The sequence below is a fragment of the Erigeron canadensis genome, chromosome 4 (assembly GCF_010389155.1).
Source record: "Erigeron canadensis isolate Cc75 chromosome 4, C_canadensis_v1, whole genome shotgun sequence".
Taxonomy (NCBI): Eukaryota; Viridiplantae; Streptophyta; class Magnoliopsida; order Asterales; family Asteraceae; genus Erigeron; species Erigeron canadensis.
Window position 1 is genome coordinate 11,750,453 of NC_057764.1, and position 11,530 is coordinate 11,761,982.

The window sequence follows — 11,530 nt, forward strand, 5'->3', positions numbered from 1 at the left end:
ACTATTTATATGAGTAAACTCCCATTTTTCTATGGCTGAGCACTTGAGGGATCTCAACAACTTAGTGTCCAAAAATAATGAAGTTGAGATCCCAGTTGTTATGACTGAGAGCTTTCGGAGGGAAACTACTGATGCATCACCTCCAGTTGAATCAGAAGAAACCCAGGGTGGCCCTCAATTCAATATAGGCACTCCTGGGGATTTCACTACTGAAGAGCAGTCACCAGAAAATGAGGTGATTTCTGGTCAACAACAAACTCTTTTTTTTCCTACAAACATCTCCACCAGACCAAGAAATACCTCCAGACGAATAAGGAGAGGAGGAGCTCTGGTTATTCCTCATATACAAGAATCTGAAGAAGAACAAGTGACTGCTCAACCTATTGCTCAAACAGAAAATGTTACAGGTGCTTCACCTCTTGTAATCCCAGTATTAAGCAACACAGAGGGTGACATCATGAATGAAGATGGCACATTGATCATGGATACAACAATGGAAGAAGCAGAAAATCAAGAATCTGAACAAGAAAATGTGGTTATGCCAGATTCCTCCCAGATAGACTTAAACAGAAATGTAACTGATCAGGCTGGAGATCAAACCACCTTCTGGAATAGAGATGAATCATCCTTGGACTTGTCTAACTCTGGTCAAGTTCAGGATTTATTTGGTGAAGAAGCTCAGTCTATGGAGGCAGATCTCCAGAATCTCATCTCAACTTCAAATGATCTCCCCATTGATATCATTCCTTCAGAAACTACAACTCTTACTCTACTTCAATCTGAAAAAACTATGGTACCACCTCCCCCACCACCTTCAATTTCTTCAGCCACACCATACATAAATCCTCTTCCTTCTATTTCAATTCCTTCACCTCAATCAACTAAAAATTCTCCATAGTCAACAGAGAGACTTCCAGTTCTCAATGTTCTAGTCTCAAGTGCTCCAGACTCTACTGCTGCTCAAATTGAATCTCCTATACATGAAAGAGTCGAGACACTCATATCTGTTGTTCAAAGAAGTGCATCTGGACCTTTTTCTATACCAGTGGGATTCTCTTCTTCATCTTCCACCGAAGTCCAAGGCCTTTTACACAAGGTGGCGGACTTGGAGAAATCCCTCCAGGCATCCTCCGAGGTACTCTCCGACTTCAAATCTGCCATGACTAATTCTTTTCGGTCAAAGTTGAACACCTTTTCTGGGAATGAACAACTGGTATTTGATAAACTGAATGAACTGGTACTTGCCACTAACAATTTCCAAGAATCATTCAAAGTGGCAGTCCAGGAAATGAAAGAAAGATCATCTGTCTCAGTCACTTCTGTCCAAACTGCTGTTAAAGAAGCAGTTGACACCCCTCTAGGAGAACTGAAGACCTAGGTCCAGAATTTGCATCGTGTGGTGGATAGGTTGGATTGTAGGCCAACACTGGATCAGAGTTCAGTCATTAGCAATGTAAGTATAGGCCAACACTGGATCAGAGTTCAGTCATTAGCAATGTAAGTGACCAGACTGCTTTGAAACTCAAGAATCTGGTACTTAAGCAGCTCTCTACTGACGTGACTCACTCTGTTTTGATCAAATCGCAAGAAGTTATGTTGCCAAAGGTTATAGATGTGATTGTTAAGGAAATTCCCACGAACTTGGTGACTGAAGTGATTAATCTGAAAACACAACTCCAGGAACTCAAGAAGGATATGTCAGCAATGAAGCCAGTCGCTGGTCATACTTTTGGCTCCACTGATAGGCAAATGCTAGAGCAGGTATGGAATCACCTCAATGCTGGAGGTTATTCCAAGGGGGAAAGTGATAATCTAGGTGCTCTAGTTGCATTTGCTGCTGAAAAGTTGAAGGAGCAAAAGATGGAATTTGCTCATATGGAGGAAGGTGATGCTATTGGTACTGATGTCAATGAGCCTCAGTTTGAAGAGTTTGAAGATGTTGCCCAGCTCAAGAAAAATCTAAAGGGCACATCTGGTGCAAATGAAGAAGTTAAGTCTCCTAAAAGGTCGAATGTTACTGAGGAAGAATCTAAAAGAATTCATCAAACATAACTCCTCATTAATATTCATAAAAAAAATGCCAAAAAGGCACTGGTCAAGCATCATGTAGAAATGAAACAGATGGGTACACTTGACAGTGCTAATGCTGGTGCCTTAAATTTGAAGTTAGATATGTACTTACAAATGAAGAAAGACCCCAGAATTATTAAATGCCTTGATGTTCTGGTTGATATAAAATTAAGAAGTGCATATTTGAAGGAAGAACAGGAGTTGGATTCATTTACTCATGATATCCCTATTCCAGAGTTGATTAAAAGAAGGAAAGAAGAACTGGTTCGCCTGAAGAACCAAGTCAAAAAGAATGTGGAAGCTCTGGAAAAGGAGTACTCTAGGAAAAGAAAGGGTGGAAGGAAATCTAAGGCCTCAAGAGATGTTGATCTGAATACATTCATTCCTATGGACACTTCAAAGTCTCTCACCAAGGTCGTAACAAGAAATACTGGTGACTCCTACTGAAAGCAGACCAATGGAAACATCTGAACAAGGCATTGGTTCTGATGATGTCCAGTTTTTGGTCAAACAAGCTCAGACAAGGGAAAGTTATGAAGCCTTTGTACACAGCAAAGCTGATGTCAGAAAAAGAATAAGTGTAGAAATTGAAGGCATTCTTGATGATCCCAAGTTTGAAAAGTTTTCAGTGAAGTTGTTTAGGGAAGAAAATTTCACTGATGAAAGGCCAGCATGTACAATTCATGCTTTTGGAATGACAGAGTTAAAGGAGATTGGTGAGTTTTTCAAAGAAAAAACGTCATCTTCCAGGGCAGAGTTAGCTTTCATGAAAAGAATCAAGAACAAATTTCTCAAAGTTCACCACCACAACCCAAGAGAAAGGCCACTGAAGAAGCATCTGGACACATTGAAAAGAAAATGGCCTGACTCTTTTATCATTTACTTGTAATTGTATTTACTTTATAAAGTTGTAACTTGTCACCAGTTGATGTTTGTAAATATAAGTTACATGCTTTATGTTCTCACAAGTATTTGCTCAAATTAAGTCTAGAAACTAAAATGTATAAACTGGGAACACTGATGATCTATAAAGTGGCTCTCCAGTAATTCAAATTAGACTTAGTAAAAAAAATTTTAAGGATGTTTCAAGCACAAACTTGTATAAATAAAAGCTTGAAAATCCTTGCATAATTTCTAAAGAAATAGGGGGAATTTGTTAGGTCCAGATTCACTGGACTCACTCCAGATGTGATTACTGGAGCCCTCTGAACATTTGTCCATAAATTATGTGAAGATCTTTCCCCTGAAGAACTTTCTCACTGAAGTCGAAGACTAAAGTCTGAAGAAAGAAGTCTGACAAATAGCGGAGCTCACTTGAAGACTTACCAGATCTCCTAACTGGAGTCCTTGTCAGTCTTCTAGACCTTACAAGTCTGAACACTGATTACGAGGAATTGACTTTATGCCTTTACATGCCTTTAACTGGACAATCCATTTGTCTTTTGTTAAAAGCCTTACACGCATGTAAAGGTGGTTGGTTAATTAGAAGACAAATCACTATCATGTGACTTTATTCTTGTACTTTAATCAATGCTTTTAAGGAATTAATGTAATTTCCTTAAATGCATGTAACCATATTTGTACGGCAAAAAGAATATTATATTTATTCTTTTTGCCTATAAATACCAAGTCACTTCCTTGTCCAAATTATATACTTTTGCAATTTGGTGCCTTTGCTCAAATACTCTCGATCTAAACAGTCATACTTCACAACTTTAAGTATTTCGATCAAAGAGTTTATTTAGCAAAGATTAGATCACTTGTAATTCATAGGTTGTTTAGATACTTACTTTGTAATATCTTGTTCCGCAACAACCTTGTATTTTATTTAACATCAATAAAAAAAGTACACTTGAAATTTACATTGTGTCTCACCATTTACTTACTTGCCTATCTTTATATTGCTTAAGTACGTATTACGTTATATATATTCTTGCATTTATATTTATCGTAATGCTAGTCCAATCTAGTGCTTACTTGACATTTAATACTAGTCCTGTCTAGTTATTACTTGACTTGTTATTCTACACTTGTGGGTTAAACCATCGAGTGAGGGACTTCACATCTATCACATGTCGGTTATGCAAGACGAGCAGGGACTCGAGATATGCTTGATTCAGGTAGATTTATCGTTGAGGGGGAGGACTACAACAAGCTTTTGTGCATTAGTTGATTGTTATGACGATACCGAGAGTTTGAAGTTTGATGGTTAAATCTGAAGTTTCAGGATATCAAGTTTCGAGTATCGCAACTAACTTTGTTGTCTCGAAATTTTTGTTGTTCAGTGTATTTGCAGAAAATTCAATTCAAAGGAAGGAACTTTGAGCAAAAGACTGAAGATTTAAAAACAAGGCTAGGATCATCAGGTTATTAAAAGTATTATGCTCTGATATAGTTTTTAACAAGATGATTATAGCAATGTTTAATGTGTATATTAGTTGAAGATCTTAGATATAGAAATCTTGATTTAAATATAAAAGATCATCAACTATGTATATTTAAACATAATTCTTATGGAAATCCTTAGACATAGACTTAGTATGAATGTAGTAGGTTAAGGAATACCTTAGCATCGATATTAAGTGAATGTGAAAGGATTTACATTGTTAGATAACTTAGTGAATATAGATATTTTGTGAATGTAGAAGATTATTAAATCTTAGACATAGAAAAAATGGAATTTAACAAGTTGTTAAGTACTATCCTTAGATATAGACAGTTTGTGAATGTAGAAGATTCTTTAAAATCTTGGACATAGACTTACTGTGAACATAAAAGGCTATGTTATTAACAGCCTTAGACATAGAAACATAATTTTAAATGTGAAAGGCTGAATGTTTATTATTTATATGCGTTAGACATAGATATATCGTTTGAATTTGAAAGATTGTGAAAATATTAGAATTAGAAACAAATATATGGATGTGAAAGGTAATCTAAAGCAAAATTTACCTAGAACTTTAAATATATATCATCTTTAAATATGAAAAGTTTTCAAAGTTCTCTTTTGAAACTTTAGAAATCGAAACATGATTGTGTATGTAAGAAGTGTTTTTAAGTATTGATTATCTAGGTCATATAGTTGTGAAATGTTTTTCACAAGAATATGAAGTAGTAATCAATATGTTACTATGTTCGAAACTTATATGATATAAAACGATATTATACTATAAGAATTCCTACATAATTGTGAAAGTTTGCTCTGATATTTAATCATCGTTATGTATTCCAGTCAGTAAGTGAGGGGGGTACATGAAAATGATTAATTGAGATAGTTTTATCATAATTATGTATCTCAGTCATAAATTGAGAGGGAGTACATAAAAATGATGGTAGTTATGTTGATTGATCTTTGTTATACTTCCTAGTCATAAAATTGAGGGGAGTGTAAGAATGATGAATCAATTTTATAACTATGTGTGTTGTATAATTATAAAAAAAATGTGTAAAATACGTTTGCAAGTTTATTTGCGAAAGCAATAAAGTGAAAGTGGTACAAATTAAGTTTGCAAGTGGTATAGATACCAGAATGCTCGTTTCGAGATTGTTTAAGAAAGATTGATCGTGGAAAAGTTAAAAAATTTTGGTAAGTTTATTAACTTTTCAAGTTTAAGACGAAGATCGTGGATAAGGTGAATTTGGATGCCTACATGTTTGGTCATTTTAATTTTCATATTTCCAGGAAGTTCGTGATAAACATTGGTCAATTATTCAGAAACTTTGACAAAAGTTTGAAGTTTAAAGTGTGCAGGTGTGTATTACGACCTCGTGAAGATCGCAGAATACGACCTTGTGTTGGTCTATTGGGCTAAGTTTGATTACGACCTCGTAATTGGGGGCTGGGTTGACCCAGACCCATTCGGGTCAACTGGGTATATAAACCAATTTACCCAAACACGACCTCACATATTGAATATCAATTTTAGAGCATTACGACCCCGATAATACCACTTTGCTACTCCGATATTGATTCAATAGCTACTGAGAATTTCAAAGTTTTTCGAGTTTAGATTTGTGTCCCTCGTTAAATACTGAATATAGGTGTAGTATCTGATCGTATTATAGTTAACCATGCAACAAGAAAATAAAAAAAAAGGGTTTCAAAATTTTCGAATTAGGATTCAATATTTTCTTCGATTTTGATGTTTTTGGGTTAAAAATAAGGGTTGCAGTATATTTATCGCTTGTATATGAATGTATTGATACAATTTTTACTAACTTTGGTTGGGTAAATCGTGTTTTCGAGTTGGGGAATATGAACAGTGCGACGGACTCGTATTTAGGGGTTTGCTAGCCCAGAAATACGACCTCGCAAATGTCAATCTTTTTTGACTGATTTGACTTTCGGAATACGATGCCGATTTACGACTTGAACTAATACGTTGCAAAATTGGAAAATACGACCTCGTATTTTAGAGTTTGGTTGACTGTATTTTGACCTTGAAATACGACCTCGTATTTTCACTTAACAGATTTTCAAAAGTTTTATTTGTATAAAATATTTGAAAACTGGTTATTTTATCATTTTAACTTAATTACAGGGTTAACTTAAGTTAAGTTAACAGATTTTCAAAATTTTATGTTAATAAAGATTTGAAAATCAGTTAATTTGTTTCAATCGTAAATTACCGAGATAATTTATGGTTGTTCAACTTAATTACAGAGATAATTAAAGTTAATGAGATTAACTAAATTACAGAGATAATTTATGTTAATTGTGTTTGTTATAAATTACAGGGATAATTTATATGTTTTGACTAGATTAAAGAGATAATGCTAGTTGTATATTATGCGTGTGAATTTAGGTAATTAATCATTTGTTATTAACTACAGAAATGGCAAGAAATTTCATAGCTGCGCATAATTATGTGATGAACTTCGATGATAATCAGGAAGGCACGATTATTTGAGAGGTTTTTGGAGTAATGCTAACGTTGTTCGTGCTGGAGACGAACATATATTTCATACATCTGTTGTTGGGCGGCTAATACAGTTCACAGCTGATGATCTCATTGTTATACTTCGATTAGGCACAGTTGAACAGGAAGGTGGTGCTACAGGTCTCACCAAGTTCCGACATGAGTTAATTCAAGGTGCTTTAAGGAGAATGGGGTTCGTCGGTGATCTGACAAGTAGAACTCTATTTAAGAAAGGGTTCTATGGCAGGTTGAGGTATATAGCACATGTGTTGCTAGTTAGTTTGAGAAACAAGAAGTCTGGTTATGATACGTTAAACCAGGAAGCCCAAGCACAGATGGTGGGCTTAGTTTTTAATAAGCCATACAGTTTCTCCAAGTTCTTCTTTGATGAGTTGAAGAGACAGATCACAGCTGCCGGTACTAGGAGATTTTTGATGCATCCTAGAATCGTAATGATGATCATCAATGCTCGACTTCCAAAATTGCAAGAAATAGGGGAAGTGAAGCAAGTGAGTTTTATTATCACACGTAGCTATGAAGAGTTTCGACGCAGATATCTGAATGATCCAAATGCTAAAGATGTAGCATTATTCAGTTCCATCATGAATGCCAACTATGTAGCACCTGCTGATCATATCAGCTTATGAAGGGCCTCAGCCAGAGGATGGTGAAGCTGTTGAGGATGATGTTGAACCGAATGAGCCCGAGAATTCTATAAATGTTGCAGATGATATCATAAACCAACCAGGTGCTAACCTTAAGCTTGTTGAGCAAGTGTTAGAGGAAGTAGCTATTCCAGGGGTGTTTTAGCTCAAGTGCAACATCTCAAGTAAGAAATACGATCTCGTATTTTCAGGGTCAGATACGAGGCTAGAGCAGAATTACGAGGTCGTAATCGAGTCAAGCTGGGCTCTAAAATATGACCCCGATGTGCTGAAGCCTTTTGGGTGTTTCCTATAAATACCAGAACCCTAACAGAGTTTAGAGTCGAATATTTGTCGAATTTTCAAGCATATTTGTGCAGGTTAATAGGTCAAAGGTTGTTTCACTAGTCCGAAGAAGATCTGCGAGCCAGCAGATTATCTAGGGACTTCGTTGTGAATCACCACGTTATAGAGAGGGATTTCGTACCTCTGGATAACGGGAGCAAACTATTAACGATCCGCTTGAAGGGGACTTACAATCATTATTACCCTATCGCACATTCCCAGCAACACACGGCCAGCACCACTATAGGATAGGAGACGGTATCATTTGGTGTGAACCCTGTTAAGGGTTTCGACACATTATTTTCTACTGGTGCAGGTACCACTGGTGGCACACCTTATTTCACACAGGAGCTCGATGATGATGCTGGTGATCAATAGCTGCTGTCCAGACGATGATGATGTTTGCTGTCCCGATTTTGATGATTCTGTTGATTTTGATAAGATGATTTGATAAAACAATTTCAAACAATTTCTCTTTTATCTTCCTCTTTTGATATTTCTTGATTATGATTTCGATGGTTATGGTTGGTTCCCGCGTATGTGCGGATGATACATTTCAGACAATATTCTTTTCTCCCCTTATTTTACAATTCTACTAGCTCAGGATGTCAGGTACCCGCCTGAGTGCGGAGGAAAATAATTTGAAACAATCTCTTTCCCCAAACCCCCGCTAATTCTGTAGTTTGGTAATCTAGGTATGATGCAGGGTAACAAGCCTAGAAACAAACATTTATATGCTTTATGTTTTAATGTTTATAATGTTATGTTTCATGTGTTGCTATGATGTTTGCTTAAGTGTTTTCAACAGTAAGAATTATAGAGTTAGGAGTGTTTTACAGATATAATGGAAGGATGCGGCCAGAAATACCCGGGAAGTTTCGATACTCTTCTCTTTTAAATCTTTCCGATTTTCTTTTAGTCTTAGTATAGTCATTACAATGAAGGCATTGTAATTTTTAAGTGTGGGGGGAGAAGTGCATAAAAATAGGAAAAATTTACGGATTTTGGTTTGGAATTTAGTATGGTTGCGGAATTAGTGAACTATTAGACAAAAATGATGAGTATGGTTGTAGATACCACTAGAAGCTACATATCTTGAATCCTTAGCATTATTTAGATCTACCCTAAGTGATAAAGCAGTGTTTCATGCATGATAAATTGATCTTAAGCTTAAACGATTGATGGTAAATATTAGAGGAAGCTATAACAATCTCACTTGTGTTCCTAGTTTAAGATAAATTAAGAACGGCCGTGTTAGCTAGAACTTCTAAGATTTATGGAAATCCTTTAATTTCATGAAGTAGATTTCATCTAGTAAGAATTTTTGATGATTGTGTGACCCATCTGGGGGTCTATTAGCTAAATTATGCTTAATAATAGTAAAAATGTCTTTCGATAGCCGATATATCTAAAAAGGGAGTAATAAGCTTTAAGTTATCTAGCTGTGTTGGTATACGAAAGAATTAAATAAATACAATATCAATGTAAAGGTCAAGTTTTGTAGCTCTGCGCGTGGGTCAATGAGAATGCCCGTTAATAAACTTTCAGGTTGATCCTGAGAAACAGCAGTGTCACCTTGGCGTTCATACTGTCTCTCAGTCTCGGTTTGAGAACTGTTGCATGCAGCTAAAGCTGGCATGATGTTAGCTAAGGCAGGACTTCCAAGCTGTCTTAGAGGGTCAACAAAGTGGGTCCGTCTCCGCTTGATCTGGCATCATTACTAAACTGAGCTTGCAGGTCCGTGTCCCTAGGAGATCTAGACTCAAGTGCACGAACTGAAGGTGAGAGGTGGGGCTGGTCCTCTCTGATTTCAACACTCTCATCCTCCAAATGAGGAGAGTGTGGTGAGCGTGGTTGTTCCTCGTGCCTTTGTGAGACTAACTCCTGTTGTGAGGAGTAAGAATGGTTTGGAGAGTTTTGTGCATGCAAGAGTGGGGAGCTCTCGACTTCTATCCTAGGGTTGTCATCCCGGCTAGACTTATTTGTTTCATCTATTGGAGGGCAAAGGTTTTCTTTACGCCCTTGTCCTAGCCCAGACCTCTCAACCTCTCCTGTATTTTGAACTCCGCCCTCATTCCTTCCTTCCTTGTTCCTCCGGCACAACTACATCTCCAGTGCCCTGATCCTTAGAAATAACATCCGATATCACACTCTCAATGGTTTGTGTGATATGGTCAACATCAAAATCCGTCGAGGTACCAAAAGATTGATCAATAGCAACTGTACCCGACTCCTTTCCCTGCAAGCTAGAAGATGAAGCAGAATGTCTCTTCTTGTGCTTCTTCTTGGTGATTTTCAACAAACCATATTTGGATTTAATCCTTCTAGCCTGCATCTTTAATCTTCTCCTAGGAATGGGAGCAGGGATGTTTGATGTTGTTTCAAGTAATGTGGATAATTGTGGTGGAGAAAGAATTGGTGGAATCGGAGAAGAAATAGAAGGAAGTGGTGTAGATGGTCTTGTTGGAATTGATTGTGTTGATTGTGATAGTGGTGGTGTTGTTTGAGAAGATGAGATATTGGGTGTGATGGGAGATTCAAATGATACTCTTTTTGTTTTTCTCCTTTGTTGCTCAACAGTCCCCTCTCCTCAGTCCCTTCTTTTTCTTTTTGTTATCCTAGGACCCTCACTTGGCGACCTATGCACAGTTAGGGTAGGAGTCTGTTGGCTTTCAGACCCTAGAACTGTGTCTAACCACTCTCTATATGTCCTAAGATGGGGACTATTAGCTGGTACAAGATTGAGTAAAAATGGTGGAATCGGAAAAGGTTTAGCAACATCACTCCCTGTGCCTCTTAGATTTGATTTATACATTGAAATGACACATTTGAAGCTGTCATCTAACTTTGGAATTACATCTGTAGAATTAAGAACATCTTCAATCAGCAACGTGAAAAATCTGGTGTACGGGATGTATTTCTTGTCTTGTTTGTCTTTAGCTTTATCAACTTGTGCCATCTTCTCCCAGACAATCTTGGCATAGTCACACTCCACATTGTGAGTGACTGCATAGTATAATGACAAAGAATGTTTTGTCATAGCATCAATCCCTTTCTGAGAGGGCATCAAGCATGTACTCAAGACATTGTACATGGTATGCCATAAAGTAGCTACGTTCATTCTCTTGAAATCTCTCAAAGATCCCAACTCTCCTTCATATCCTAGGGCTTGAACTGCAGCTAACATCTCTTCTACTGATGGCGGTTCTTCATATTATTCTTGTTCAGAAAACCCCAAGATAGATCTGAACTGTTCCAAGTTAAACTTGCACAGATAATACTTTCCTTCTAAATCTAAGGTATACTGGAAGTAGTCTTCAAAATTCTTTTTCTTATCAGCTTTTGTGTATTCAATTGATTCCCACAAATCAAAGACATACTTCTCTGGAACTATAGCACCATTAGTGAGAGCTATGTTTAATAGATGATGATTAAGAATCTCAGTGATGATTGGGAATTTTGATGCATATGGCATATGCAAAGCTTGATTAGCTTGCATCTTCATTGAGGCACCTTCTTCAAACATAGTCATCTTTTTATGATTTTTTAAGA